This window comes from Squalius cephalus, assembly GCF_949319135.1.
Source record: "Squalius cephalus genome assembly, chromosome: 10".
In the NCBI taxonomy this organism is placed as follows: domain Eukaryota; kingdom Metazoa; phylum Chordata; class Actinopteri; order Cypriniformes; family Leuciscidae; genus Squalius; species Squalius cephalus.
Genome location: NC_137131.1, coordinates 21,031,171 through 21,036,776, shown reverse-complemented (window position 1 = coordinate 21,036,776; position 5,606 = coordinate 21,031,171).

Genomic DNA, 5,606 nt, shown 5'->3' with positions numbered 1-5,606 from the left:
AACATTGTATAGGCTACAAAAACTATCCGCTAACAGTATTCACGACTCTTGCGTTGCTCTCCGCCATTTTGAAAAGGTCAAAGGTTATCTCATCTCGGCAACTCGTGCATCAAAATATTCTACGAGTTGCCCAGTGGAAAATACCACATGAGGGGGTGTTCATGTGCATTTTCCATGTCGGCTTTTGGTATTTACCATAATTACCATAGCACGTGAAGGCACCATTACTGGCAACGGAACTGCAACGTCACGGGCCCGTAATTTCATTACCATATCTTATCAGACTGCATTTCTATGAAATATTTTATTTGTTTCAATTGTTTGTTTAGTATTCCGTACTGTACGTTTGAAATACGTTCATTTTATTCAAGTAAGGTTATAATTTTAGATGTTTATGTTTGTAAATGTTGCGTGGCTTTGACTTTTTAATGGGCGTGCGCGTGAACCTTCGAGTCGCCCTCAAACACTGGAGCGGAGATGAGTTGCCATGGAAACGGCGCGTCACCGACCGCCCCACTGACTGCAACTGACAAAGCTGCAGAACTCCGTCTCTCGCTGTTGTTTTCACTGCTTTCAGGTGAGTTTAGTCTCTAAAATCACACAAATAATACACACAACTGTTCTTGACACTTCTCGTACTTGTAATTGATACGCTTCTGTTGAATATTTGCTTTATAGAAATGGTTTAGTGTCTTAGGAAAAAGTCCGTTAGCATCTCAACCGTTTTCAGAAGAGATAACGTTTTGCTAACTTCATAGCTTGAGCTTTTGATATGAAAGTTTAGGATTTTAATCACATTTTATGGGTAGATGAGAGGTTTTGATAGTTTTGTAAAAAATAAGTTAGTTTGGAAGTGAGCTAATTTATTTAACATAAACGTATTTAACATAAACGTACTCGATGACGTCACGTAACGTTACATGGAGTGTGACAATTGGCTGAAACTAGCTCAATGCAGTGTTTCCTTTAGGATTTTTTTTAGCAGTGGGGGCAGGTCTGTCCGAACAACCACCGCCCCCCCCCCCCCCCCCTCCCACTTGTGCTCCTAATTAAAAAAATTTAGGAGCACATACAATTGAAAGGGTTTTTTTCCCCTTTAACGACACAATATTACTGTGCCACATTGTGTGACAAAAGTTGACCTTATGAACATTAAATATTTTCAGTTTTAGAAAAACAATTACACTGGCTGTCATAAAAAAAATTCATAAATTCATACATTTCGTGCCTCACTAGTGATTCTTGCTTGAAGTGTGAATGTCCGCACACAAACATTGTTGGCCCTGCAGGGTTTTACCTGGGTCAAAAATGGTCTTCGGTGGCCAACACTTTAAAAAAAAAAAAAAAAAAAAGCTGTGATTTTACCTCTGGATTTCATAGCTTTGTAAGATAAGGGACCGTTCGGTATTTATGGAAGGGGCCACCGGAGGAAAATAGGGGAGGGTCATGTCTTTTTATTCTTTGTTGAGGGGAGGGTCATCCAACTTTTTTTAGTCTAGGGGGAGGGTCACCCAACTTTTATATTCATTAAAACAGCAACATTTCAAAGTGGCTTGTTTGGTGCTATTTTTTTCCACTTAGCTCCATGTTGATCTCGCGTTATCAGCCCCCCTTCGATATCAGATGGGTCTGACCCAACAAAAATCCAGTTTGGCGCTGTTTGACAGTGTGCGCTTCAGTTCGCGCTTAGAAAAAGTGCATCATGTCAGAAATGTTTACCCGGCAAAGCTTTAAAGCACGAGCAAATAATGAACTTACTGAAGTGCACAGTGTCCTGTGAGTGTAACTCTACCGCTGCATTAACATGTGATGTGAACGTTACGTACGTCGAGTTTTACAGTATTGGGACTGAGGCGCCAGAACTGCTGATAGAATGTGCGCTGTTGCGCAAAACTGCATATTTTAGTTTCCATTCTTATTTTGTTTCCACGATGTGTAAGATGTAGGGCTACCACCAGCCGCGCCGCTACCATTGGGCCCGGGTGGGCATTTAGGTTCCGGCCCACCCATTTTCTATAGCCTATGGTTTTGTACGTTTCTTCATTCGGATCTATTTGCGATGATCGATCCAAATTCTAAACAAACAGTTTACATGCTTCGTCCTTGTTACATTATTCATTAAGATAATAATTAATAAATGCACGCATAATTATCAGTGAACTTGATAAATGTTGCAGATATGTTTTACATGCATGCAACAAATGCCTTTCAACTTGTGTGTGCAAAATTCAGAATAAAATGAATGTGCAGCAATTTGTACAAATACAGAGTCTGTAGGCCTACTGTGTTGTTACCATTAAATAAGCTCATTTAGTTTCATTTTTGTTAAAATATAATAATGTTATTTTTTCATCTATGTTGATTTTGAAAAGTGAACCGCACACACGAGTATACGCAATATTACTATATTACTATAATATAATAGAAAACGATTTTTTAAGTGAATTTCGTTTTGTATAAATTGTATCTTAATTTAAAAAAAATTTTTTATCAACCAATTGCCAAATACCAAATATAGCAGACAACACTATCATAGAGGCGCCCGCGTGGTCACTTGCGCTGCTCGTAAACAGGAGCGCATCTCATCCTAACTTAACGAAACTCAGCATATGCCTCACATACATGAAATATATCTTAAGAAAGCTTGAAATGTCTTTTTAACAATTTAAAACGAAAAGAAATAGGCTACTCTCTGGTTATGTAATGATGTGCATTTCTCTCTATAGGCGTGTTCACTACTACGGAGATGGCGATCGTCAACTTCATCTTTACAGCTGTTGTTGCTGTTAATAAACTAAAAATAATAGGCTTATAATTTTATTAAACAATAAATTAAATTAAATTTTTATTGTATTAAAAAAAGCAACAAAAAAATCCTGTTTATCAATATTGTGTGTGTGTGTGTGTGTCTCGAAATAATTTGTCCGCAGCTGCTCAAAAAAAAAAAAAAAAAAAAAAAGTCAAAAACCCCACTGTCAGTGTTTTGTAAGGAACAGGCAAATATGTTCAATATAGCAGGAGACATTTTAATTGTTTACTAATAAAACAGTTATTTTTTATGTCAGTGTCGGCTAGACAGATGAAGTTGACGACTCGCGATCTTCGCAGCGCTACCACATCTTTAAATCACTATTAGAAGGCTATTATTTAAGTTAACATAAAATACATAGACCTACACCACAAAAACTAGTTGAGGATAAATTCGTTAAAATTGGGCGATTCCAGTGAATGGACGTGACATTTGCAGTCAAAACTTAATGCATTTATTTGAAACGTCTGAAAGGAGTCAAGACATTAGAAAAATATCAGTCTACACATGCGTTTTATATTTAATATAAGGGAAATGCACATGTGACGTGACACAAAAAAATCTTTTAACTTTTAGGTGGCAAAATATTTTTTCAGTAATTCTATAAATTGTGCAAACCAATAGCCTATATATACCCACCGGATGAATAAGGATCGGCCTCCACAGAAAATTAAATTTTATATTATTTTTATTTTATTTTTCGTGTTTGCATTTATGTGAAAAAAAAAAAAAAAAATGTTATGGACGTGACAGTTCTCCATTACGCACGGACATGACTGCTCTGTGCAATTTTTAAAGTCGCTTCAGAGACATCAAACAGAAAGCACAAAGCCTTTCTTTAAAGTGAATTTGGTTTTTTTATTAATTTTATCTTAATTTTAATCAATGTTTCATCTGGATTTAATAAATAAGAAGTAGTCTAAATATAGTAGAAAATAGATAATCATGACACGGAGGCGCGGGCGAGTGAACTGGACTCTTGTCTCATAAATGAACCGAAACTCAGCGTAAGGTATGCTACTTGCCTCATAGACCTGATAAATATATAGAAAGCTTGAAATGTCTACTTTAAAACATGCAGAACAATTCAAAACGAAGGAAAACAGACTGCTTTCTCCTTATGAAATGTGCATTTCTCTCTGGCGCGTTCTGAGAAGATCGCGACGCATCGTCAACTTCATCTTTGCAGTAGACACAGAAAACACTTGTTTATTAAAAACAATTAAAATGTCTAGCTATATATGACATATTAATAATCATTACTTTTGCCGGTTCTTTGTGACAGCTTTTAGATGCTTTATTCGTAACGCCACCCACATGTTGAACGAGTCACACCGCATCAGCACCGAAAACATGATTTTTTTTTTTCAAATCTAAAATAAAAAATCGAGATACGAACCGAATCGTAGGTTTGGTCTATCGTTACAGCCAGATGAGAAAGCAAGAGTTTATGGTTTAAAAAACAAACAAACAATGGCTATCTGAACATCTTTGCCAAGCGCAAACCAGTAGCCTACAGAATTAGGCTAATCAATAAATTATCGGGGAGGGTCATGCCTTTTTTCACAATCATTTTGGAGGGTCATAGAAAAAAATATTGCTGGCGAAGGGAGGGTCATGTCTTTTTTGACAACAGATCTCAAAACTCCTCCGGTGGCCCCTTAAATAAATAACGAACAGTCCCTAAAATCCTTCTTTAATAGATTATTTGGGTATATAATCATATCAATATAAAAAAGCAGGGAGGAAAAAGTAGCATTAAAAAGTTTATTTTAACTAATAGTCTTATTTTCTACCATCTACAATTGAATAGGCTACCATTCAGTTGTAAATGCTGTAGTTTATTAAGGCTAAATCTTGCTAACCATATAGGCTGTATAAGGGGGTAAGCACACCTTACGTTCTTATTTTAAGGTGTTCTGTAAATTATTTTTTTGAAACACTTTACAATATGGTTTGATTTAACTTTAGTTTATTACTAACATGAACCATGAGCAATACATGTTACTGAATGTATTCATCTTAATCTTAATAAAAATACAGCTGTTTCTTGTTTGTTCATGTTAGTTCACAGTGCATTAACTAAATGTTAACAAATACAACTTTTGATTTCAATAATGTAGGCTATTAAATGTTGAAATGAACATTAGCAAAGATTAATACATTCTGTAGAAGTGCAGTTTATTAAAAGTTTAATGTTAACTAATGTAGTTATAACTAGAGTTTAAAAAATGGAACCTTATTGTAAAGTGTTACCGATCTGTTATACACCGATTCAGACGTCTCGTGAATTCAGTGTTGGAAAGATCAGTCGTTTAACCATTCATTAAAACGTGGATTCTTGCTTCGCAAAGAGAGTGCTCGCAGCTGGCCTGGGGCCCCAAGACAACGACTGGTTAAGAATAAAATGCAACGACAAACTGTGTGAGCGCCCCTTTGATAGTCAATGCAGTAAAGTGCAATGACACTGTTATCGGGATCCCCCTCAAGGGGGCCCCCCCTCAGTAGTCGCTGACAGCAGCCAGCCAACCACGCGATCTCTGCTGCCGGCAAAATACAAAACCTCCTCGGCAGTTATCATGAAGCGAATTATGCTTCAGGAAGACAGAAAAGAAAGAAGTTAAAGGTAAAAAAAATATAGTGATAAGTGATAAATTACACTGGATAAAATAGCTCTACTTGTCTTGTACAAATGGTGTACTTTTGCAGCAGGTAGGCTAGCAAAAATATGTTTATTAGCTATCTGCCTGATGGCAAATGCTGCTTGTAACGAACAGTTAGTGCAACTTTTTAGCGC